The 27,422-nt window shown below is 37.0% G+C and overlaps 1 protein-coding gene across 1 annotated transcript in view; it reads right to left on the bottom strand.

The window, feature by feature from the left end:
- The window catches only part of nrn1la (neuritin 1-like a), an 84,787-nt gene that overhangs the window by 56,653 nt on the left and 712 nt on the right, over window positions 1–27,422 (bottom strand). The gene's annotated exons all lie outside the window — the stretch shown is intronic.

Raw genomic sequence — 27,422 nt, forward strand, 5'->3', positions numbered from 1 at the left:
AATAAGTAGGAACAAGAAAAAAAAAAATACACCAAAAATTTCCCAAGAGGGTTGTGTGAAAATGCATTCAAAAAGCACAATCCTGAAAGAAACACTACTTGTGCATAGCAAAAAATTTAAATCAACTTAATTATATCAACTAGAAAATCAAGACTTTGTTAAATATCACTTTGTTAACCCAATTCAGTGTTAGAGGGGGACCAAAGAAACTGTGGGGTGAAGCCAGTGAAATACTAGGCCACAAGGGTCACCGACATACAATACATATCCCACTTCTCAATGCAACCTGCAGGTCTTTGATGCACAGGATGGAAGGTGAAGCACTTTGTATTACAGCTCCATACACTGAACCTGTCCAGATTTGAACCCAATTCCCTGGACCAGTGAGGCAGAAGAAGCAACCAATGCACCAATATCCCACCCAGAATTGTACTCCGTGTGATATATTAAGACTTAACAAATTGACGTTTTACAGCATTAAGTAGACTGCAGATTCAAAACCTCACAAAGGAGCTGTACAAAATGTCTTGTGTTACCGAAGAAAAGACTGCAATAAAAGGAATGTCAGTTGTCTACCAGTCCATCCTAAAGAAAAGGTCAGCATAAGCCCTGTCTCTTCCTTGTAAGTATATAAAAGACCACTGGGATTTTTTTTTTTTTTTTAAGTCTTTTAAATGCAGGCTCTTCACTAGACTTCAAACATATTATAAATAAAATATGAAAGGAATGCTCAGGCACTGAATACAAAAAAAAAAGAACTACAATATGCTTAAAAGTACAGGGAAAAACAGAAAGGTATCTTTTGTGAAAAATGAGTCAGAAAAAGAAAAGAATGAATATGCAATTAAATAAAACATGCGTCATTATTTGGTAAATACCGTAAAAATCTGATAAGAAAAAAAATGATGATGTCATCAAGTGATTCATAATGAAAGGCCAAAGCACAGAAATCTGGGGAAATGGGGAACATTGAAGAGGGATCAAGAATGGACCTAGAAACATGTCATATGTGCTATTGTCATCATGTTCCCCAGATCTTGCTGATATGTCAATCAGTTGCCAAGCCTTCATTAACATTTCCAAATAGCAATGACAAAATGTTTTACTTTGCCATTTAGAAACACAAGATAGATTAAAAATGAGACGAGATGGTTCAGATGACCTTGGCACTTTTATATAAGAACTAGCACAATGATGATATTAGGTATCCATTGAAGAACATGGACTACAAAAATATTTCAAAAAACACTACCTTAATCTATGAGATTGTCAAAAAAAATGTATTTGGTTCACAACCAGTGGGCTGTGCTCAACTGCCTAACATGACTGCAATTGTCTAATATGGCTCTTAAATTATAGAAAGATTATTCAATGCCTGATGATTTACAAGTAATTATAACAAAATTATTTCTGAATGTGATAATAATGGGCTTCACCAAACAACCATATAAATAAAGAAGAGATTCATGCGTGCCATCTTGAATGTGCTTCCCCAGAGTTTTCATCTCAGCATTAATTTTACAGCTGTGCAAACTCACAAGCCATATGATTCAACCCATGTGAACATTTACCTTCTAAATAATTCTACAATACATTGCACATCTGCTCTCTCATCGACTTTTCACTTCTCCATCTGTTACTGCTATGTGGGTCAGGCTTCTGTTGGTTTTGGTTGAGTTTTTATATGTACAAGTATTTACTATTCTTGTGTAATATTTCCTAATCACGTGCTACTGTTTGACAAGCATATTTTACAAATATCTTTGCATAAAGGATACAACCATACTATAGTCTTAACTTCTGTTCTCCAATTTTGAATGTGTGTGTGTGTATAAATACATAATTACACAAACACACAACACTATAGACATATACACAACACATAGATTGTAACCTGTACAAGTCCAAAGTAAGGACAGACATGGCATCATTGTAACTTATGGTTCCACCAAAAAACAATCCAGTACTGTCCATCCAATAGATAAAATTAACATTTTTCAAAATAAAAGATGAAAGAATGCCACCGCGTTTAAAAAAAAATAGAAATTTTCAATACAACAATTTGTAACTTACAATTTAACTAAATTCAATAAACTGTAGTCACATTAATATTTCACAGGCACTCTGTAATTTATTACTCCACAGCATGAAAGCTTTGACTTTATTTTTTCAGAAAATTATTTTAACTGCTGGATTAGTCTGTGTGTGTGTGTGTGTGTATCTCTCTCTCTCTCTCTCATTATATATATATATATATATATTTACACAGTATATATATATATTTACACAGTATATATATATATATATATATATACATATATATATATATATATACACACACACACACAGTATATATATTGTGGTGGATGGCCGGCTAAATATTCCAGCCCTCACTCCCAGGCCGCCAGGTGGAGCTCTCCCGACAGCATGGACGTTCCCCGAATTCCAGCAGGGCCTCATGGACTTTGTAGTTTATATGCACAGCCCTGCTGGATACCATGGGGGCCTCCGGGAGTCGCTGTAGGGAGGCTGTCGGACTCTTATGTGCCCTATAACCCGGAGGTGCGTCATGATCACATGACAGGAAGAAACGACGTGCCTCCAGGGTGAAGAAGAGTTTTTATATGACCCGGAAGTGTTCCTAATCACGTGGACAGAGAGGGCGAAACACTTCCGGGTCAAGGACTATAAAAGGACTATGGGAAATCCCAGACGTCGAGCTCGGGCCAGCCTCGGGAGGTATCTTACATCCGCTTATCTAGCAAACGAAAGAACTAGTTAACGGATTTAGATCAGGCCTTCTAGAATTTGCTTGAACATTCCAGTTGATTTTGCAACTTCTCTCATTGCACTAAGAATCATAGTTCACTGCAGGACCAATATATTCACACTAATCCAAGACAGAGGCTACGGGCCAAGGGAAGGGGGAATATATATATATGCCGTCACGGTGGCGCAGTGGTAGCGCTGCTGCCTCGCAGTTAAGAAACCCAGGTTCACTTCCCGGGTCCTCCCTGCGTGGAGTTTGCATGTTCTCCCCGTGTCTGCATGGGTTTCTCTCTGGGTACTCCAGTTTCCTCCCACAGTCCAAACACATGCAGGTTAGGTGGATTGGCGATTCTAAATTGGCCCTAGTGTGTTCTTGGTGTGTGTGTGTGTTCTGAGGTGGGTTGGCGCCCTGCCCAGGATTGGTTCCCTGCCTTGCACCCTGTGTTGGCTGGGATCGGCTCCAGCAGACCCCCGTGACCCTGTGTTCAGATTCAACGGGTTGGAAAATGGATGGATATATATATTAGTGTGGTGGACGGCTGGGCCCCCTTTATGTTGCCCCTGGATGTGCTCCAGGTGCACCCTGATGAACTTCCTGCAGCAATTTCTGGTGTGGCAGAAGTGCTGCATGGGCACCCGGAAGTATTTCAGGTGTGCTCAGATTCTCTTTCGGCAGCACTTCCTGGTGTGGCAGAAGTGCTGCAGTCCAGGGCACCAGGATTGTCCAAGCGCCCCCTGGCGATGGCCACAGGCCCCCACAGGGTTGAGCTTCCATGCTCCAAGACCAAGAACCCGATGTAATGTAGGGGGGCTGCACTCGTGTGTCCCGGGGGAGATATTGCACCTCTCCCGGTCCTTCCTTTCTCCAGGCATCACGGTCGGGCAAGGGTCCCAGCCATCCACCACAATATATACACACTATAATATACAGTATATATTATATATATATATATATATATATATATATATATATATACACATACATACATACACACACACACACACACACACACACACATACATACATACATACATACATACATACATATATACATGCACTAGGGGGCTATTCAAAATGAATGAGCACAACAAACATCAAAACAGTAGACCATTTCTTGCCACACACGAGTCAACTGGTCCCTAGTTACTGAATTCACAGCTTCCTCAATGTCACAAATATTGAAGATTAGCAGGCATAGGTGGAACAAGCACTCTTTCTTTTATGTACCCCCATAGATAAAAATCGCAGGGGGTAAGGTCTGGAGATCTGGGAGGCCATAGACGCTGAGCAAGATCTTGTTGTCCACCTTGAACAATGGACTCAGACTTTGCAAATCGCAGCACTCAAAATGATTTCTGTTGTGGTGTCGTCACCATTTTACTATAAACGAGAAACAGCGCTCGGTGGCATTCACTGGTACTTTTAGGCAGGCTTTTAAACTTTGAACTGTCCTCTATTCAGTGATGTGAGGAATGTGTTTCTGTCTTATACAGTTTGTTTGAAATACATTTTTGAAATCTGCTCTTTCATTTTGAATAGTCCTGTGTATATTATATAATATTTTTTATATATATATATATATATATATATATATATATATAATATATATATATATGCATCCAAGTCTCATCTGTGACATAAACTGAAAAGAACACTGTGACCAAAGAAATGCAAGATGAAAATTTAATGCTACTTTTCTACATACTAAATCTACCACAGTAAGGAGAGCATGGCTGGTACCCTGTTTCCAGATAACCCTCCAAGCACACTTTATATAGGTGTTTCTTGTACAATAATTACATCAACCAAAAGTCACAGGTTATTTATGTACTTAACCACATAGCATACCTGGAGATAAAGAACTGTGATGCTAGTCTAATCCTGCTGAATTTTTATACTTGTATTTGTTATTGTTTAATGCACTATAAAAGACTGCATAAATCATCCAAGAGTGCTTCAGCTGCTTTAGTTCCCTCTTAAATGGTGGGGAGCAGCACATGCATGGCTTGTGCTTAGCAAGATTTTGTTTTTGTTTTTTTTAGAGTAGAGTAAAGCAGTTTATTATAGCAGAATCTATGAAAGGTGTTAAAACAAACCTCTCATGTCATCACTTTTAAAAATGGGGTATGTTAATGTGCAACACTGGATGAGACAGTACTGCTTATTTAGAAGCTCACTTCGTCTCTAGAATAGATATCTTCTGATACAAATTTGAAGGTTAAATTCAGACTCCTTCTCTTAAAATAAGTAATTCTGTTCAACTTAAATTTCAGGTTCATTTGTTACTTTCTGTGTGAAGATGGCATGTTCCTCCTAATGGTGCCTCTAAATTGTCTCTAAATTAAAGTACAGTATTGTGAAAACAGTCAGTGTGTGGCACAGCCCAAGGTAGCCTGGGGGGTTGTCCAATTAGTGTCCCAGTGTTGGTTGAACACTGAAATGTTATCCTGTTACTATGCAATATACAATAAATTAACTATTGAGAATGGTATTGGTTATAATATCCACAGTTTAAGCAGACAAATCGCCACATACATAAATATACAATCTGTACACAAAAGTAACTTTGCTACCTCATTCTTCTAACCAGAACAGAAGTGAGGCATGCACATGTACAGGCTGTGAACTACCACTTAACTGATTTTATCATGCAGATTAAGGTAATTGCATACCAAGAACCAATCAGCCACTCTTGTACAGACAAGGGATATAGCTCTAGTTAGTTAAGTTGACAGAAGGCAGAAATAAAGTATTTTGTGGATAAAGCAGTATTTCCTGCAACATGAACACTGTCAGTATCACGCTATTAGCAAATCACTGTCACTTTTTGTCATCTTCAGCATTAGTGAGGTGAGGTAAGGGCAAGACACGGATTAACAGCTTCGCGGGGCTCCTATTAATACTTTTTCTCTAAAGTCAGCTCTCTTTCTTGAAACATCCAGGTTTTGTCAAAGGATGTACTTCCCCTACTACTACTCATCCATCTAACCTTGTCATACCTCTGAATGGCTGTCTGCCAGCTGCTGCAATGTTTTTGCAAACTGTCAGAGTCCAACTTTATTCAGCTCCAGATGAGACACAGCTGATTCGGAGGCTCACTGTGCAAGTGACATGAGTGCAAAAAAATAAAAAATCTGGGAGGGAATGTTTTTTGGAAATAAGATTTAATTTTGGGTAGTCCCTTGCATTTTTTAAAATTGTCTTTAAAAATGGACAACAACCTCTAATAATACAAGGGATGAGAAGCCCAGCAACCAAATTTAACAGATATTTAAATGAACAAATAATTTTTACTTGCAAGCACTTTGCAAACTCCTAATTAACTTTTAATAGCCTTGCCATTATGTATATGTACAGTGTAATGTGCTGCCCCTAATGTATTGTCTTTTAATTTTTGGCAGTAATTCAAAACAGGTTTGCGGAGCATAATACAGTATTATCTTGGAACAATAACATTTAAAGCTAACTACTGCTGCTTTTTCTTCTCAATTAGGACTTAAGATTCCCAAATCGGTCACTTTCATGTCTACTCTGAAAAGTAGCATTTGTCCAGTTGACATAAAAGACATCAGAATGAACATACAGTAAGAGTACAAATTTACTGATCCACAACTAAGACAAATGTAGGGATGACTCAAACTAAGTCAAACACTCATGATTAGCAATACATCAGTCTATGGGTCATGACGTGAAGACATAAAGATGGCAAATAGATGTGCCACAGGAGACCAAGCATTACAAATCAATTCCTCCAGAGAGACATGGGTCCATGAAGATTGTAAAGATGGCAGTTGTTTCAAACACAGGCTCTGCTGGATACAGACAAGAGTATTGATGATGCATTGAACAGATAGAAAATGAAAGCTGGCATGCCATCTGTGAAAAAATATGCAATGAACGACAAGATCTCAAACGCACCCAGCTATCTTAAACAATTCAAGAATGTTGTCCTGATGATACCACTGTCCAGACTGTTTCAGGATGCAACTCATCAGTCTATAAAGAGAATTTTCAATAATTTCAGAAGATGACCCAGATTTGGATGCCTAGTGGTCAATGGCCTGTGTTGTAATAAACAATTGTGAATGAAGTCCAAATTCCACACAATTTAACTCACAGTCTGAGGTGTTACACAAAAATCTCTTAAGCATCTCAGCACCTCTCTGTTGTGTCATGTCATAATATCTCTCTATATATAAAAGGAAATCCTGGAGTTGAAAGCAAATGCAAGGCTACGATACGTGATAATCTCGAAAGACATTTTAAAGACCCGCGAGACCAAGAAGACTTGCCACGGTGCGTCTCGCGGGGACTGTAAACATGAGACTTGGTGCCAAGAGATTGTCCCAGGGCCATAGCAAAAAGGACAGCGGCTGTACAGGCTTTAAAAAGATCGAAAGGCATCGCGACAGCAGCTATAACCCAAGTTATAAAAGACAGGTATTGCTTTAACAACGTCACGCAAGACCAGGCAGTGAGCCATCATTTAAAACAAGTCAACAGACCACTAAGTTAGCAGTTGTTGGATTGCTTTTGGCAGGCAAGCATAATGTGCTCGTAGCTCTCAAAACAACGACATGCGACAGGCAGAAGAGACAGCTAGCAAGCAGCAAAAAGACAGCAAATGATCCAAAGGCATATCCTTAGCGTACATTCAGCCGCAACACCCTTCACAACACGAGCAGTATTATACGTCTGGGAAGAAAGAGATGTAACCAGGCATATGGCCAAAAATAAAGGACAAGTATTGTTTTTACAAAAGTTTTTAAAGTAAAAGTGAAAAATAATGCATATGTAACAATTCACAAGAAAATAATCTCTTTAAATTGTAGATTGCCTGCCTAAGGTAAAGTCATCCCTGATGAATGGGGACGTGGGAATGAGGGGTCTTTTCATCTGATTAGCGCTATTTCAGATGTGGAATGGCAAAATGGGGGAGGCAGCTTGATGAATGAGGTCTCCAGGACTTAAAACAAATCCAAATCATATTATGTGATATCATCCAATGTGAAATTCTACTCCGTACTTCTAGAATTTTTATTTTTATATTGTATTGAGGATTTATTCTATGTATTGTACTGTACGGCTCAGAATTAAAAAACTGAGTAAAATGACAAAGTAGAACTTCATAAAGACGTTTACAAACGTTGGCGCTAAACACATGCAGAGCAGATTAGAGACTATGAAACCAGTGAAATTAGAAAGGCTCAAAAAAAAAAAAAATACACATGTGGAAAAAGTTAAAGGATATGCAAGTAGGAAAATTAGAAAATATAAAAAAAGAAAGTAAAGATTGCAGTAGCGCAGACAAACAAACTGCCTCATTTAACTATGCACCAGTCTAACTTTGGTTTTGCACAATAATTACTACACTATTGCACCTTAACACTTAATTCTACTTTATTCACATATTATACTTATTATGTTCTACTATACTGTTATCTTTCAATCTATGACTTTTTGCTAATCTAACTGATATTCTTCTAACTTTGCACAGTTTTTGATAAGCGGATCAGGATGCATTTCACTGCGTGTTGGCCTGTATAACTATGCATGTGACAAATAAAGAGTCTTGAGAATTTCAAAAATGGAGTTTACCGCACATGCATTTATTGGTTACTTTGTTAATGTACTGTATATATATTTATCTGTCTGCTTATTTAAAAAGCTAAATTTACCACAGGAGTCAAAAACGTTCTGTCTAGCCCTTGTACAAAAACCTAGACAAAAGCTGGGGTATCACCTTGGTAACCTCATGTACTTTTGGAACAGAGAGGAAAACAGCACGTCTTTACAGACAGGAGTCCAATGCAGAACTCTACTTACTTTTTTACTTTGTAAAAAAAAAAAAATTATTAACTGCTGATGATGTAGATCGTTTTGTCTGTGCTGAAATTCCAAACAGAGAAACCTGTCCTGACCTCATTAAAAAGATTCAGCATATACAATATATTGTTTTCACAGAAGTTCTGAAATAAAAGTGAAAGTAATGAAATAGCAACAATTCAAAGAAAAAAAAATCTTAACAGCATGTTTATCCGGAAAACCAAACACAGGGGTTGGCGAGCGAAGCGAGCAGGGGGCAAAGCCCCCTAGTACTACTAAAAATTAGAAGTTAAAAAGTTGGATAAGTTTACAAAGGCCTCTGTATTAGAAAATATAAATCAGGTACAGTAATTTCAATCAGAAATCAGCCTAGATGAATTCCATCTGTGTTCAGCTGAAGTGATTCTGATCATTTCATAATAAAAACCCCAAGTGTTCCTTTTTAGTCTACCATAATGGTTAGTGCTCCACAATGTTATGAGTTGAACTGTAGGCAACAAAAACCTTCGAAAATCACTGACCAGTAGATGAATTTATAAAGATTAAATAAGCTTTGGAGCGACAATGAGGACATTCAATAGAAATATATAAACCATAGAACCAACTCAAAAATGGATGGCCAAACAATGAAAGGGAAAGGCAGCTTAATGAGGCATTTGCACCAATAAAGATCCATAGGCCTTTACGTCAAGGCTGATCAGTGTGCACAGCTCACAACAGTACCTCAGTATCTCATCATACAAAGACATGGTGGAGTGGGGATTCTGCAATGGCGAGGTCTCTCTCCAATGCAGACGGGATCTGTTTTCAGGACTGAAAGAAGACAAATGTGAAAATAAGGATTTTATTTTTTTTTAAATCAATTTGTCAGTGCTCTTGCACATGGAGGAAATGTATGTGGCAAGAACTTTTCAAAACATGCAAACTGAACTTGATTTTTTTAGTATGACAGAAGGCTATTAAACAGGCATATTTGGGATGTTGGAGTAAAGTGACACACTCAAAGAGAGTGCATAATAACGTGAAAACTCAAAACACATAATAACTGGCTACAGAAGTCAAGCACAGGTCTCTTAAACTGGTAGAGAGTAGCACTCTTCAATAGACCAAAACAATTTCACATGAATTCTTAGTTTGCCTTTTATTTGTTTTTAAAAAACCCAGCTCAGGTCATCTAGGAAGTAAGAGCAAACATACAAGCAAATCAAAAATGGAAGAAAACAAATAGCATTACTGTGATTCATAACATTTTAGAGTTTGGCTTTTAATGAATGAACAAATGAAGATGTACATCATAAAGTGGAAATCCCTGCTTTTCACAAAGCAGCTTTGCTAGTCACTGGGCTGCCATAAAGCCGATTCACTGGGAACAACTCGCTTTGAGAGTGATTGCGCAAATGTTACCAAAAGCCTCCCACATGCTATAAGCATTCGGAATAATTAGCTTCCCTCTCCATCCATTACTTATCAACTAACAGCCATTTCCTTGCTAGGGCCCATTCACTGTGGTGTCCAGCATATTACACTTTGACTAAAAGATGAAACTTTACCCTCAAAGCAGGACAGAAGCTTTGACTCCATTAACCTAACTTATTTTCATTTAATGGCAAATACAAGAAAAGACCAAAATTACAAATATATAAACTTAAGGAGGTATTCTACTTCCTTACAGTTTACCTATAATAAAGAAAAATGTAACAAAACTCTAAAGTGTCTAAGAAAAGCTTTGTCTTTGTGGACTCCTCCCATTTGCATTTTGTCTGCCTAAAATAAAGGGTACCGATTGTTATTTTTCCTCCCACATCCTGAGCATTTTTTCAAGGCTACCTGGAGACTCTAATCTGATGCAGTGTGAACAACAGCATGCATTTGACTACCAACCCATCCGCACTTGGTTTCTGTTTTCTGCAGAGTTCTGTTGGAATAACTTCCTATTTCTACAAAGCACTGAGTAACAGTTGGGAAACTGAATGTGGCTGGCTCAGTGATCGTCTCTGCTGCATCAGATGACTGGTTCAAATTCTGGCCTGGTCATTGACTGTACAGAGTTTAAGGTTATCTTGGCATTTGTGGGTAATTCTCCTGGCACTCTAGTTTTTGTCCCATGTACCAAATGTGTGCAAATATAAGCATGAACAAAAGCATTTTTTGAGATGGGCTAGCTTGCAAGGCTACTGGGATGGGCTCTGGCTCCCTACAATCCTAAAACTGGATTGTTCATTGGATGGATGTAGTTTCTAGTACTATGACAAAAAAAATTAAGTTAAACACTTCCAAGACTGCTATGTAGTAAAACCTGGGCACAATTAGCACTGGGAAAAATCAAGCTATTTCCCTGATCTGCTAAACATCTTCTCCACCATCATCTTCCATCCATGGCCAAAAGGTACTAAGAGACTGTCAGCTCGAATGTTAGTGAGATGGTTATAAAAGTGCACTTGTCATGGGTTTGGGCGCCGGGGGGGGGTCATGGTAATTTTCAAATATTCCATTTCTTGAATGTTAAAATTGTTGGATGTTGGGATGAACTCTGGTTTAGTAAACATGGGCCACTTCATTGGCCAGGGTCCCTAAACATGCTCATTCATTGTCCCATCCCCATTCAAAGAAAAAGGTCACATTGTTGGTTATTGTTAAAGACTACTGTTGAACTCCTACCTCACTCCAACTTTTGCTGCTGGCAAATACCTAATCAAACCCCGTAAGAAAGCATAACTGGGAGCATTTTCTTAGCATTATCTGGAATCTTAGCAGCTCCAGAGTGTTTCTTTCTATAAATAAGTAGAAAATACACACACACACACACAACAAGTGCTGTGTAAAAGCAAATAGTTATTTCCACAATTCTGAGCTGCAGCTGCCATTCAGTTCAGCCTAATTTCAGATTCACTGACTTTGCCAGCACTGCAGCCCCAGGAGAGAATAACTAGGCCTACATGCAGACTAGATCGATACATTTGGAATCAATTCTTGTGAATGCAAAAATAAAACCCACTTGGCTGCAGGCCAAATCTAATTGGGCTTTGTGTAATCAATGCATTTGAACCTCTGTGCTGTATTTTCATTAAACAGGCCATCTGTCGCTTGGATGGATTTTTACTTGCTGTCTCAAGAAGCCTGTTTTGGGTTGGTTAATGTAGATTCTCTTTACCAAACTGGGAAAAGAATTTAAAACAACTGTGGGTACTAAAGGAGCTGTTTGTTATTTATTTATTTTTTAATAATCTGTTCAATGCATCTGGAATAATATGCCTGCTAGTGAAAGGGAGGTACCCTTTGCCTTTTACAGATGAATCAGACTGAAAACACAACATCTTAGCCCAGTGCGTGTTTATTAGAGCTGCTGTTTGTGACCATTATTTTGACTGGCTCTTACCAATACTGTCCTGTTCTCAGTGTCTGTCTTGTATATTACTGTAGTGTTGGACATTTGCACCTGTTTCCTTGACCAACCTACAACTCCTGACCATTATAATGTAGTTATGGACATCAGGACACTCTTACTCATTCACCATGTTTATCATGCTATAATGGAATCAGAATGTCAAGATAAATGGTTACAGATATTAATTATCAGCAGATTCATCACAAGAGGAACTACTTTTCTTTAACACAGATCATTACTTTTGTAACAATACATGGGTAATACTGGGTCTCTCATAATTCTAAATGTTTTTAATAGTTTCTGAAATGACATGTACATGATAAAAAATACTATTTATGTGTATTCACCATAATCCATTTAAGCTGAACATGGGATGTGTGATAATAGTAAAGGTTTGTTTTTAAACATATTTCCACAATACATGGTATAGCATTAAATGCAGATCATACTATGTAAATTTAATATTTATGTATTAAATGCATTTTTTCCCATTATTTTCAATTTATTGTGCTCTAGATTTTATTTCTAGCACGAGCTTTCAATATGTACAGGACTGACATGTCACAACGTGGGTGCTCAGATTATACATGTATAATACATGCTCAGCCCTTTCTGTACTCAATAAATTTTGGGAAATTTGATGGCAGAATCAAAAAAATCAGCTCTTTGAGACAACTCAGACTACAAGACATCCAACAGAAATCTAATCGCCTAATCGTACAATGCAGCCGGGCTTCGCAAACTCTCTTATACTGCATGTGAAACAGCCAATGAAGTTGAAATTCATGCCGACTTAGAAAACCAGTCAGTGCCTTTAAATCAGGTTTAAATTCATACTAAAAATTGCACAGGATACGCCCAGTTATAGACTGTGCTGCATGCATGCCCAGTATAGGTTGACAATTATGTCATATGCTTTTTCTGTCATTTTTTTATGAATGATAATATTTTTGTAAACAATGTGAAAATGCTAGTGTGGAAAAAAAGTTTTTGTTTAAAAGTGACATACTTAAAAGAAAACATATTTTGGATGTAGCCTTAGATACATTACGTCATTCAGAGATTATCAAAGCAAATACAGCTGTAGTTTCAATTTTGAACAGTCTAAAATAAACAAACATTGAATACTATTGTACATCTTTATACATATTATGATGGAATCAGCTAATACCCAAAGAATGTATTATACTGTAGATTCACTACCATCTCTGTGTTTGTTTCCTTTATATTACCAAGTGTGCCAACAGAAAAAGGATGCTTTGGTGTGTTATTAGGGGATTAAACTATTACATTTATTACTGTTTATGAGTAACTGCAAGATGAACCAACTAACTTCCCATTCTACGTTTTTACATATCATCATTTACACTTTCAATTTGGGACAGTACAGCACCACATTTTTCACTTCTGTGACTGTACAAAGCTCCAGAAGACCAACTTTTAATCATGGCCTAGTCATTACCTGGGTAGAATAAGCACATTTCCTCATATATGCATGGGTTATCTCTAAACTCTCCAGCTTTCCTCCCACATCCTAAAGACATGCAGTTTAGATTGATTGGGGACTCTAAATTGGTTCAGTGTGGGCATGCACATTTTAGACTAGCCCCTGCCAAGTACTGTTTCCTACCTTATTATTCTCTATTTCGCTGATGCCTTTATCGAAGGCCACTTATAAGTTTAAGATATAGTGCAACGGTTTATGTATGTATTCTTTACAGCACTAGCAAAGGCGGATTAAATGACTTGCTTAGAATTAAACACAGACTTCACAGGTGGGAACTGACCCAGTAAACATAGGGTTAATTAAAACTCAATATAATGTACAATCTCCTCATAAGGTATGCAGAAAATAGTACAGGGTCACAAAGGGCTGATACAAGGTGACCAAGGATTTAAGATCATCCATCCATCCATTAGCCAACCCGCTGAATCCGAACACAGGGTCACGGGGGTCTGCTGGAGCCAATCCCAGCCAACACAGGGCACAAGGCAGGAACCAATCCCGGGCAGGGTGCCAACCCACCACAGGATTTAAGATCACACACCTACAAAAATAAATGAGTCATTGTACAATAAATTGAAGTTTGTGAGACACTGAACTAGTGCTTAGGTCAACAGGACATAAAACACTTCACCATTCACCTAAAAAGTTAATTAGATTTCAGCAGATTTAGTTACTGCATATGCAGCCTTTATCAGTTGCTTCTCAAACAGCTCCAACATCCCAGCAAATAACAAGAACCTAACACAGCAGCCATCCATTTAATTAACCACTTAACTCAATTATGTGGCCACAACAATGTAAAGCCTATTCCTGTTTAACCAGAAGCAAGTCAGGAAACCTCAATGGACAGGATGCCAATCCGTCACAGAACACGTTGAAATATATATACCCACACATTCAAAGCCTAATAAAGGGTCAATTTAAAGTAATAAATTAACCTTTAACATCAGTCTTTGGGAAGTAGGAGGAAAATCAAAAGTATCTGGAGAATAACATATGCAGAATGAGGAGAAAGTAAAAGAATCTGAGAGACAGTGACTGGGCTGAGATTTAAACCCATTTCTCTGGAGCGCTGAGATAGCAGCATCAGCCATTCAAAGGTGACATTTACCAGTTAAATCAAATCACTGAACCTCTGTTTATAAATTTCTTTATTATTATTAAAAAGTAATACATTTGAACTGGAAGTAAATACCATATAAATAAAGATATGAAGAAACCAAAACCATAAATATGAATACGTTTAGCCAAACAAAAATACAGTAGCAAAATGAAGCTCACTTGTAGACTATATGAAAAAATAACAGCTAACTGAAAAAGAGCATTTTTTTTATACATATTTAGTCCATTTTGTTCATGATTAAGAACACAGTAATATGTGTTGCCAGAATATCTAGTGAATAAAACTTAATGTTTGGGTATGTGTTTGCCTGGTATACAAATCCACACAACTGAACCTGTTGCCACAAAATTGTGCACAGAATCACCACTTGCATAGGGGAACACCATTTTGTTCTAAAAATGTCTGAGCAGCATCATAGCCTGCTAGGGGAGCATTAAACAGGACCTCTTATCACCAAATCTATTGCTATTCATTTTTGGAACAAAGTACCATTTCTAAACTTGCTCAGGCTTTTAAGTCTCAACAAAATTTCCTCTACAATTATAATAATGCTACACTTAGTCATGGATCCAGTCATTACATCTAAGCCATGTGTTTTTGTAGCTTAGGAAAGGCAATTTCTCTGTCGTAAACATAATTTAGGTAAATAAACCTGACCGTATGTTTCTAGATGAGTTATAAAGCAGTGAGATACAAGTTCATACAACATTGGACATTGTGTGACAGCATTTGGACATTGTTTTGTGGCTATTAGTCATTTAGTGAGTTTTCATGCTCTTTAATAACCCAGTAATGCATGCAACCTGATTTCTAAAATGCCATGCAAGTCCTTCTTCCACTTAGAGAAACCTGGTTAACAGAGGTAGATTTCTCCACAAATAACCTAGTTATGTCGCCATGTAAAGCCTTAACTGGGTTGCAACTAGGGATTCTGTAGTCTGCGTATGTCACCAGCTTAGCTTCCAGTACATATTCAGCATCTACAAGTAGATGTGTCCACAAAGATCAATTTCCTGATGCAAATCCTCCAGAGGTCTCATCATTCCCTCAGCTGATTGAAATAATCTGTCTCAATATTATTTAGAAATCGATAAATTTATATTGATGACATGAACATACAGTGCTAAACCCAGTGGCACACTCTCGAGAGCAGTAGGGTAACATTAAAAGTAACATGTGTTATGTAGTCTGATTACTTTTTAAAATAATGAGTTACCTACTGCAATACTTATTTTATGGCAGTAAAAATGCCAGCGCTATTACTGTCCAAGCAGTACTGGATGTAAGACAAGAGCACAAGCACTGCTACTCCTTTGCAGAGCTCAGTCACACAGCCAAGACAAGAGTGTGCTGTGTGCAGTCCAGTAACAGAAAATATTAGTAAAGTGTCAGTTTAGTTTTAATCCAGCTACTTGCTATACATACTTTATGTTGAAACAGTGTGATCACGTGACACAATGGCAAGAGTTCATACCGCAAATCAAAATGTTATTTACTTCACAGCACATGAAGGACTAAACATGACACAAAACAATTATCATAGACCAATGATGTTGGTTAACTATTTTTGTGCAGTATAATGATGATGGAGCATTTTGCCAAAGGAGAACTCCAAAAGATTAATTGCATATGTAAAAGCAGATTTTCAAGAATCCAGGTTTCTGCTTTAAATAGATTATTTACCTTATCCCAGTTTTGTGTGAAACATTTGAATATTATTTCTTCTTCAGCCTATTAGATGGCCCATCTGACTTGACTGATCTACTCCATTTTAATCCTTCAGCTGCATATAAACAAACAGGCCCATAATTATAGAGGGTGAAGCTAATAAACTGCACTTTATTAATGGAAAACATGAGGTTCAAACCATATATCACAAAGCAGGTGACAATACATTGGCTTCACACACAGCTTCAACCTAATTGCAGAGCATCTGCTGACCTTGTATATCTTACTCAAGCATAGAATCCTACAAGTCATCTTTAAGAAGAACTTCAGGAGCTCTTGAATGTTATGTCATACTGTAAGTCCTTATAGTCTACTCAGTGTAACGAAGATAGGACACAATCTAATGAGTTTTTGACACATTGCAAATACCACGGCTAGAAACTCTTAGTGCAGAGCAACTAGAAAAACCTCCGACACTCCCAGAACTACTGGATGATATACGTTCACTCCAGTGTGGGAAAGCAGTAGGCCCTGATGGATAACCAATGGAATTTTATAAAAAAAAAAAAAAAAAAAATTAAAATAAATTTAGCTTCACTACTATTAGCAACATTTTTAAAAGCTACAGACAACAAAATTCTACCTCAAAAGGTTTCACAAAACATTAATTACAATATTTTCAAAGAAAAATAAGGACTTACTACAATGTACATCATATAGACCAATTTAATTTCTGAATAATGATGTTAAGATACTCTCCAAAGTTCTTTCTAGAAGGACTGAGAAAGTGCTTCCCTCTGTAATATCACAAAAATAAACCAGATTTATTAAAGGCAGATACTTGGCTTCTAATCTTTGACATCTGTTTAATGTAACATACTCACCCATAAAATCTAACACACCAGAGATATTACGATCTTTGGACACAGAAAAAGCATTTGACACAGTTGAATGGAACAACCTATTCACCACATAACACATATTTGGGTTTAGCCCAAAAATATGTGCATGGATCAAACTACCCTATACCAGTCCAGAAGGTTCTGTTTGTATTAATAACATTATTTCATACTACTTTAAACTAGAATGTAGTTCTCAACAAGGAAGCTCCCTATTACCACTGCTCTTTGCAATCACCATTGAGCTACTGGCCTTTCACTTTTGAAATATATCAGAGAAAAAGGGGGATTACTAGAGAAGGTCTTGAGCAGAAAATATCGCTATATGCAGATAATATGATACTGTATATATTAGAACCAAAAATTTCTATACCAGCAGTCCTCAACGCACAGGCAGAATTTCAAAAGATATAAGAACTCAAAATTAATTTCAATAAAAGTGTGCTTTCCCACTGAACTCTTTAGCACAGAATATTAGACTTGACACCTTCTCATTTGTTTTAGCAGATCAGTTTAAATACCTAGGTAAACATCAATATTAAATATAAAGATATTTTTCAACAAAATGTTTATATCTGCATGGAAAAAATGAAACAAGATGTGAATAGATGGTCTACCCTTCATCTCACATTAGCAGGATGAATCAATACTATCAACATGAACATCCTTTCCAAGCTTCTTTTTATTTCAGAGCATCACTATATACATTAACAAATCATTCTTTAAGAAATTAGAATCAATTATAACCTCATTTATTTGGAATTCGAAACATCCACACATCCAAAGGGCAATTCTACAATGGCCTAAAGCAGAAGGGGACATGGCACTACCCAACTTTCAATTTTATTACTGGGTGGCAAATATTCAAGTTAGAAAGATCTGGACATCGACACCAATTGATGAATATAAATAAGCCTGGTCAGCAATAGAAATAAAATATTGCTGTACTATTTTATATGCCCTGCTTTGTGTCCCAGAAAATACTGTTATCGTCAATATACTGATAATCTAATTGTCCATCACTCAATCAAAATATGGAACCAATGCAGGAAGCACTTTAAAACAGAGAAGCTCTTATCTGTTACAACTTTCCATGAGAATCACCTTTTTCTATTGTCACACAGGTGTGGTTGGCAGAGAGCTACAGGCCTGAAGAATAGTAATTCCACGCCAGCCCAGGGGGCTGCGAGGTGCAGTGACTTTCTTTCTCAATCCCTTGCAGACCATCCACAGGAAATCCCACACGTTTCTGGCGCCTCTGATGACATCACTCATGTTTCTGCCCCCTATGATGACGCCACTTTCCGCCAACCTCCGATGATGTCACGTTCGGTTCCGGTGCCTCTGATGATGTCACTTCCGGTCTCGGCAAATAAAGCTGCCATCTTTGGCAACCGTCATCAGTTCTGTTTTGGACTCTGACTTGTGAACATCTCACAATTATTTACCCATTTGCAGCCAGGGCATATTATATGGCGGGCTGCCCCAAACCTTTTTTTTTTTTGTCTTCTTGTCATTTTTGTGACATCACCCTCTCAAACCTGCACAATATTTAATGTTTGGAAAACCTCCAGGATTAAAATACTTAGAGGATCGTATAAAGATAATGTCTGTGCATCTTATGAACAATCACGCTTCAAATTTAACTTCCCATCAAAACAATTGTCCCACAACTTTCAAATCAGAAACTTTGCTAAAAAAGAACTTGTCCAATTTTTCTCACCTCCCATCCATTTCTATTCCAGAGGCAATACTGATCAGTCTTGAAGGAGTAGAAGGCAGCCATGCATAGAATATATTCCAACTCCATATGTGCAAAAATTCAATCATCCACCTTAACATCTTGTATCAAGCACATTTATCTAATTTAAAATTGTCCAAAATGTATCCAGAGCAAGATTCAACACTCCAGCCTTACTGGGCTACATGTTTTGGGAGCGATTCAAATTAACATTATGTTGGAAGAAAATCTTTGAATGCGAATTAGACAGCCTTGCTGTCACAATCCCTCCTAACCCATTAACAGCTGTGTTTGGTGTACTCCCGGATGGGCTTAAAGTGGAGAAGGACAAATTGATTGTAATTGCTTACACCGCACTACCAGCATGTTGAATTATCTCGCTCAACTGGAAGAATCCCGGCCCACCTGTTACAAGTCAGTGGGTAACTGATGTCCTAAACTATTTCAAATTGGAAAAAATGTAATTCTCACTTAGAGGATCTGTTCAAAGCTTTTTTTTAAAACATGGCAAGATTTAATTAATAAAATAATAGAATAAGCATTTAATATTGGGGAAAAGGACATTCTCCTCTCTTTGTTTTTTTTTTTCTTTTTCTTTTATAGATCTGGTCATTTTGTAGTCTCTCCCCTCTTTCTCTCGGGCGGGGGTTGAATTATGGTTTGTTAAGTTTGAAATGATTGTATGAAATGTTGCTTTCTTCAAATAATATCAGTAAAATAAAAAAATTAAGGTTATGTCATCAGCATTCTGCCATCTAAGTGATGTACACAAATACTGTACAAACACTGTACTTCAGAGGCATCTGGCAGTTTAGAGGCTCATGGTCATGTTTAGCAGGTTTGTGATAGATGGAAGTATCAAAGTTATGACCCCATGTCACATAAAACAACTTGTCTTGTATAACACACAAATATGTTAGGTTCCTTGTTAGATCTTGGAAAAAAAAAAACAAAACAAAATCTTTATGCCACTCACAGAGGCATTACCGATATGACAGAAGTCCTTTTTTCAAACCAAGACATATATTTATGCAATGCAGACCCTGTGTCTTGACACACAGTGGGTGAATGCTGATATTACAACAACTGAAGTTATAGCTTAACATTATTTATCCATATAGTATCATTTACTCAGAATGCTTCCCAAGGGGACATCATCGGCAATATAAAATGTCTCTTTTGACTAATACAGTCTATTTTTAGTACAATGCTTTAGTCTCTAGGTTGGACTATGATTCTCGGCAATACATTAAAACTGTCCTACAAACCAACTGTATTAGAGAGGCTCCATTCAAATGTGCATAAACATTTTTCTAAACAAATATTTGGCACCAGACACACATTTATTGCACAAAATTGTTAATAGAAACTTTGCTAATGGTGTCTGCAAAACAATATACACTTTCAAGCTTTTAATTTCATGACTCCCATTGATTAATTTAGTCTCCAAACTCATTCAACCCAGTTCACGGTATATGGGTCTACAGCTTAACTGGCAGCATAGGCATTACAAGATGGCATACCAGTCCATTGTAGGGTACAAACAATTCCACCAGGCCATTTACAGCCACCAGTTAATCTAACATATATGTCTTTGAGATGCAAGAAGAGACCTTGAGTACCTGGGAAAAACAAAAAAAAACTTAGAACATGCAGGACCCTGAATGGATGAGGATTTCAATTCAGTCTCCTGGAAAATAGAGGAAGCATTACTGACTAGTATGCTAATGTGATGCTCCTGGACTGAATCAACATAAAAAAAAAAATAAACTCACTTCCACATGACACAAGATATTTGTACATTTGGTGAAATTATAAATATCACTCACCCCAAAAAACTGAATTATGGGTACAGTTAACACACTGGTATATTCTGAAACCGTGTGACTGTCAGCTAGAACTAAAATCTGCATTTACGTCAGAAATGTCTTTTGTTGCATTGTACCTCCATCAATGCATTGATAGAATTGCTGACAATCAAACTGTTCAAGGTTCTCAGAGCGTGTTTATTTACACAATAGCATAAAAATCACATATTCTCCCATATGGGCCTCCTTAAAATGATAAGTTCAGAGCTTTCTGATGTAATCAGTCCACAGCAGAGAAATGATGGCCTCGGGAATCTTTTAAATATACTCTATTGAATTAATGATGACATCAGCATATAAAAGTAACACAGTTCAACTCTTTTGCTTTTAGGAAGCATCATAGAGCTCACTTTTTAAAATTACTACCAGCTTCAACTGCCAGGATTCTGACGTTGCATGAAGACAGTGCCAGCAGTAGGCCCAATCCTTTCATTCATGCAATTCTGATTTAAAACAACAGAAGGAGGTTTAAAATTATACACAGTTTTGACAGAAAGAGGAAAGTGGAGGCATAGGTTGAAAATTAAAATAAAAAAAATGCAGATTATGATTTTTATGACTCCGGTATAAGCAGTGTAGATCAGTATAGAAACAAAAAAATGTGCTAAAATAAAAACTGTTACTTGGTTTTCTTCAATCTTTACTCCACTAGACTGAGTTCATTTTTTCACAGACTTTCTCAAAACATCTTTCTTTCTTTCATGTACAATGTTAGTCAACCAGTATGGAAAAGTGCAGGATCCAACACAAATCATATTTGAAAAAAATAAATAAATAAAGCGTAGAAGCTTTGTTTAAGTGATTTATGCAGGTAAAGTGGCACTGGGAACCATCATAACTGAGTCACAACTAAGCTTCACCACTTTTGAGTCTGAAGCTAGGATGGCATGTGTCTAGACAGTGTTGGAGCAAAAGATTATAGCCACCAAAAAGTTTCAGACTCAATGAAAAATTTACTGGTGTGTAAATTCAGTATTTTCATTTAGTGAGGTGTATCCAAACAAGATTCTGACAAGAAAATGCAGATAGCTTGCCACACACAAATATAAATGTGCTTTTTACTGTTCCTCCAGTCTAACAAACTACTTCCGTTAGGTCTCCAGGCTCCTGTAACAGTTACCTAAATAAAACTCAATGCAAACTAACTCCTGATGTTACTTTACCCAACTACTTAGAAGTGTATCCAAAGAGTACACCATTTGCTGATAAACCTTAAGACTGATGATGTTAAACACACTATAGAATCAGTCATTATATTTCAGTTAAACTGCAAATTCAGATATGGTCAAACTGGGCAAAAAAATATTGCACATTCTATATTTAGCCAGATGAGTAATAATGAAGAATGTTTTGGTCGAATGTGTGATGCTGTTTCCATTTCCCTCCTGCACTGGTTATGTATACCAATTTTAAACAGCATGCCCTGTTCTATGGGGAATCAGTGATACAACACACCACATTGCTTTGAGGGGGCGTAGATTTCATCTTTAGGAGATTGTACTAATTTGTTTACAATGAGGAATGTGTAGTAGTGACATGCTGCAATAAAATATAATTATTTTACTACAGCAAATGGATAAAGGAAGGGAGAAGGAGAAGGGACAGATTGAATTGGGAAGCAATGCAATGTAATGTTGAACAAGTGAAGCTTAATAAACAGTATGGATCTGTATGATTTACCAGCCAAGGACACCCTGACACAAGAAAACACAGCTCATAGTTTGTTACTGTTCAATTATTCATTCATTTATTTATTTGCAATTGAGTGTTTCTTTAATATGCTCTTTTTGAAAAGACTGACTTTGATAGTAGGAGGATTTTTCATCAACTTGCAGTTTTATAATTCAATTTCATTGAAAAGCATAAATCAAAAGTGAAATTGATTTAATTTAGGCCTTGTCCCTAAAACGAATGTACAAATAAATAAATAAAACTTTAAAAAGGCATTCGGCATTCTTCCCAGCGTTTTCTAAAATTCAGTTTCGGACAAGATGATTTATTTTGCTGTGTCTCCAACATATATACTGAACATATAAACTTATTCTTTTTTCTAGGGCTGTAAAATTAGCACTGTTTTCTGCCACTTAGCACCCTTGTTATCTCTTATTAGCCTCTTGACAACTGTTGAAGGTTTGATTCTCAGTCTGGGGTCCCCTGGTGTATTTGTTTCAGGGCACCTACTATACATATTGACCTTTCCCAGCAAGCAAATACAGTCGGGACACAAATTACATGCAAGTGCAAATTTGTCTCTCCTTTGCAGGCTTTTTTGGGGTCTGGCCTGCCTTTTACAACAATGATAAAGCTTTAACCTTGAAATGTTAATATCTTGCAACCATGACTTTTTAGTAATGGTTTCATACTTGACACTCCACATTATTATTCAACTCTAACCATGTTACTACATTACCTTCACCCCTAATGACACTGAAACAAATTCTGAGGCATCTGGCTCATAAAGGTCACACAGAATAATTTTTAGGGTTAACACCAGTCTTACAATTTTACTTTTGCAGGTGCTCTCCATTTTATCCTACTCTTGGCTTGTTTAAAAAACGTATATATTGAAATTATAATCCAAATCAGAAAATGATAAGAGTAGCAAGTGCTTATTTTCCAAATACAGATAGACTAGGACAGTTGGATTTTGGAGTTAAGAATACCCTGTATATGTTTGCCTGATGTGTCTCTTTTCTAATACAAAAAATGCCTGTATTACACTTCATTTTGTCACAATACATTATCTAATTATTGTATAGTAAGCTGGGCTCATAAGCTGAATTTTCCTTAATAAGATTAAATTGGAATGAACTGAATTCCCAATGCAGTCTTTTTTTTTTTTTAGATCAATTTCCAGCCCACCTGCTACATCTGGATGTTATCTGGTGATCTGTTTTTTTGACGCTGGACTGGATGACAATTCATCACAAAGCATACTCACTCACACTCTCATATTCATCCCTAAATGGTCAAGGGTTTCCAGTTAACATGTGTCTTTGTACATGGGTGCAAAAACCCACAAAGACATGTGGAGAAGGAGAAAATTAAACACCATACTTGATATTGTCTTCTTAAATAAATCCTAAAACACTATGAACAGCATGCTTAAAGCATACAGATTACAGCGAGCTTAGAGGCCTTGACAGAACAATGTTCCACACTGTTCAAAGGACTAATTGCTATAAACAGGACTCAGTAGTCAGCAAGATCTTCTCCTGGTGTGATTCTCTGGAGGAGAATGAATATACAGTAAGAGTAATTAGGGCAAGACCTGTTTGACCACTACTTTCCTACACAATGGACAAGAAATTTTGCCGTAAATAGCTGAAATTTCTCCCAGTCTAAATATACAGCTTCCTCATACCTGTGAAGAAGCCTCATAACTCTTTATCCTCCTTCCATTCCTTCAAAGAAATAAAAAATATTAAGGTGTATTTTGTCTTTCTCCAAAGCATCAACAGAAAACTGAATTGTCTTGAAATCACAGGAATGTATTTGTTGTCCTCAATTGTAACCTCGGCAGCCTCCTTACAGTTCTAACAGACTTGGTTCAGCTCCCAACCAGGTCATAATCTATGTCCGCAGACTTTTTCTCAGATGTTTTCCATCCATAAACTAAAGATGTGCAGGTTCAATCATTTATTAATTTGTTTTGTAAAAGTGTGCTCTGTGATGGATTGGAGCCCAGTCCTGGTTTAGTTTCTCTCTTACTACATCCTCTATATTACTCTGAAAAGGATTAAGCATGGATTCAGAAAATGGAAAGATGAATACAGTTAATGTATTCAATCACCATTTTATTGAATCTGTTATGAACGTTATTTATAAACTTCAGACTTGAATCAGATGTAGCTCCACTGTTTATTGTGGTTTCAATTAAGCAGTTACACGGCATCAGTTTGCATCCTGGTGAATACTATACATCAGGCTACTAAGCAGTCAGAATATTACCACAAATGAAGTACAAACGAGAAATCGCAGAGAGCACTGACAATACCTACAATTGCAATTAGTAGAAAGAACATAAAACCAAAGTGGGAACATTAAAATTCACAGTGCAAGTCGTTTGCTAAATTACTTTACACAAAAAAAAAAAAAAAACAAAAGTACAAATGCTACCATAGACTCTTGGTATTAACAATCAAATCTGACAATGCATTTCAGATATACCTGGAGAGTTAGCATTCTTTATAACTACATAAAAAAACAGATTGGGGGCACAAAATAAGATAAACAAACAGAATAAACTGAACAAAACGGCAAGCAGTTTGAGCTGTGATCCAAGTTACTTTTCAAACGGCGGACTGTGCCTGCCACCACAGTCAAACACAAACTCCATAACAATTGTGTCTGCTATTCCCTTTCACTTTCATAAGTTAAAAAGCTGCCTGTTATGGCCACTGCTCCTGTAATTTTTTTTTTTAAATTATCCTGACAGTACTGGCTACAAGGAAAAGACCTCAATACAGATCTCAGTTCACGCACACAGCCACTCTTGCTCAGCCAGTCAGTTTTAGTTTGACAGTGATGTCAAAACTCCTCAAAGACAACAAACTGAACCCAGATCTCTGGAGATGTGAGTGAGAACATCAACTAGTGCACTACTGAGGGAAGTTAGTAGTAAGGAGCTGAATACCAACCAATAATCAGTGGCTCTGTGTCAGCTAGTACCTTATTTTCAAATCTAAGAGTTTATTTACTCCAGCATTTGCAAAACATTGGAATTGTTTTATCTTCCTGGTTGCCAGGTGTCGTCCTGATATTTCATATCTCTACGATTTCTGTGCTCATGGCTATCCTTAGCTTATTTTGTAGATTATGCATCTTTGCCATTATATTGTGAAAAGCTCTTTATCAAAATAAAACGACGTTTTCAAAAATGTGCGCAAGCCTTCCGATTTAGTCTAGTGGCTTGGCGGAATTAATTTGATCAGCGTTCATTTACACAAGCTCGTTTGCAATACGAAGGCAAATGAGAAGGAAAATGCCAATCCATTAAGCGCCTTTAGTGCAACTGCCGTTAACACCAAGGCAGCAATAAAACCAATTAACCTAATTCCAAGGTTAACCGATCGTCATCTCATTTTGGAAATAAACGTAATATTATCCAAAAAAAACATCATGTCATTTAGAAAGTTGTATGCATTTGAACCTTACGAACTGTCAGAATATACATCGAGATATATGCTATGCTAATAATTATGTTTCTAGTCGCGGCTTAATGTGCATTACTACCACTGGAAGGAAACACTGCTGCTTCAGAAAGGCGCTCACTTCTTTTCTGTCTTTCGCGTGGTCGGTGTGAGCGAAATAACCTCCACAGTTAATCCTCGCTCGCAGTAAAATGTGGTTAATGATATAATACTTAAAATATACATTAATGTTCCATTAAATATATTGAGGTGAGACAATTTATATCAAACACAAACTTCGATTGATGCGACTTAAAACAAAAGTGTTATGAGTTCACTGGGGTCACAGCGTACAGCGCTCCATCTCTGGAAGTGCTGGTACCCACTGTTCAACTGTCCCATGGGTTGTCAGTAGTATTAAACTCCACTGATGGCGTTTACCATTACACCATCGGAGTACAAGCAGGTGCCGCGCATTCTAAACTGGCAGTGTGTGTGACTGCGCAGGCGCTCCATCCAATTCTGATTAAGGTCCAATGCCGCTCTGGATAACCCGATTTATTTAAAGGACGGACGTGCCGATTACTGTAAAGGAACAACGTTTTGAATGTGTTTGTACATATACTCATCTAAATATAAATGTATCAAACAGTTCGTACGATATTCGGTCACCTCGTTTTTAAACATACATTGTATTTTTATACAGTAGCTCAAAGTTTGCTGGACCCTTGTCTTTAAATAGTTAGTTCCCAACTTCTCCCTTGTTACAAGCCAGAGAACCTACAGTCGAACTTGTTCACTTTAAGTAATGTGGATCAATTTTCAGAATTTTTTATTAACATTTAAGAATTTGCTGTTTTTTACATCTACTTTAAAAATGGTATTGAAGCAGTTAATAACGAGCATGCAAACTGAAATGGTAGCGAAATCATTTGTGGCTCGTCTATTGTGCAGTGATAACAAGTGTTAACTGAAATAAATTGAAAAATGTACTATCATGGTGCGAACAAGAATATGTTAAATAAAATGCGCAAAACGATCAAACTCTCCAGTTTGTGGGCTACAAAGTATAAATACAGATGTTTATAAACTTGAAACTCGCATGCGTATGAATATCAAAAGAGAAGACAGAAATGGGTTAATAATTATTAAATTGGTTTGTACGAAAGTATATAGCCGATGGATTAAAAAGACGTTACATAGGTAAATACATCGTGAAACATCTCTTTACGTGACTCTTAAGTTCTTGAGTTGTCATGTAACCGTGAGTGCATTTTGTAATGTTCTTTGCATAAAAAAAAACAAAAAAAAAACCTCATGTAATCCCTGAAAGCAGCAGTCTGGACCAATTCATTCGTTTTATGTATAAAATGTAAAAGTCTGGCGATTATCCTATTATGACAGTCATTGCGTTGTCAAATACAACTTTCCAACTCACCAAAATGCATTCTGAAATTATCTGCTAGTACATTTATTGTGTCCACTTAATTTCAGCGTCGCGAT

This window comes from Erpetoichthys calabaricus, chromosome 9, assembly GCF_900747795.2.
Source record: "Erpetoichthys calabaricus chromosome 9, fErpCal1.3, whole genome shotgun sequence".
Lineage (NCBI taxonomy): Eukaryota > Metazoa > Chordata > Cladistia > Polypteriformes > Polypteridae > Erpetoichthys > Erpetoichthys calabaricus.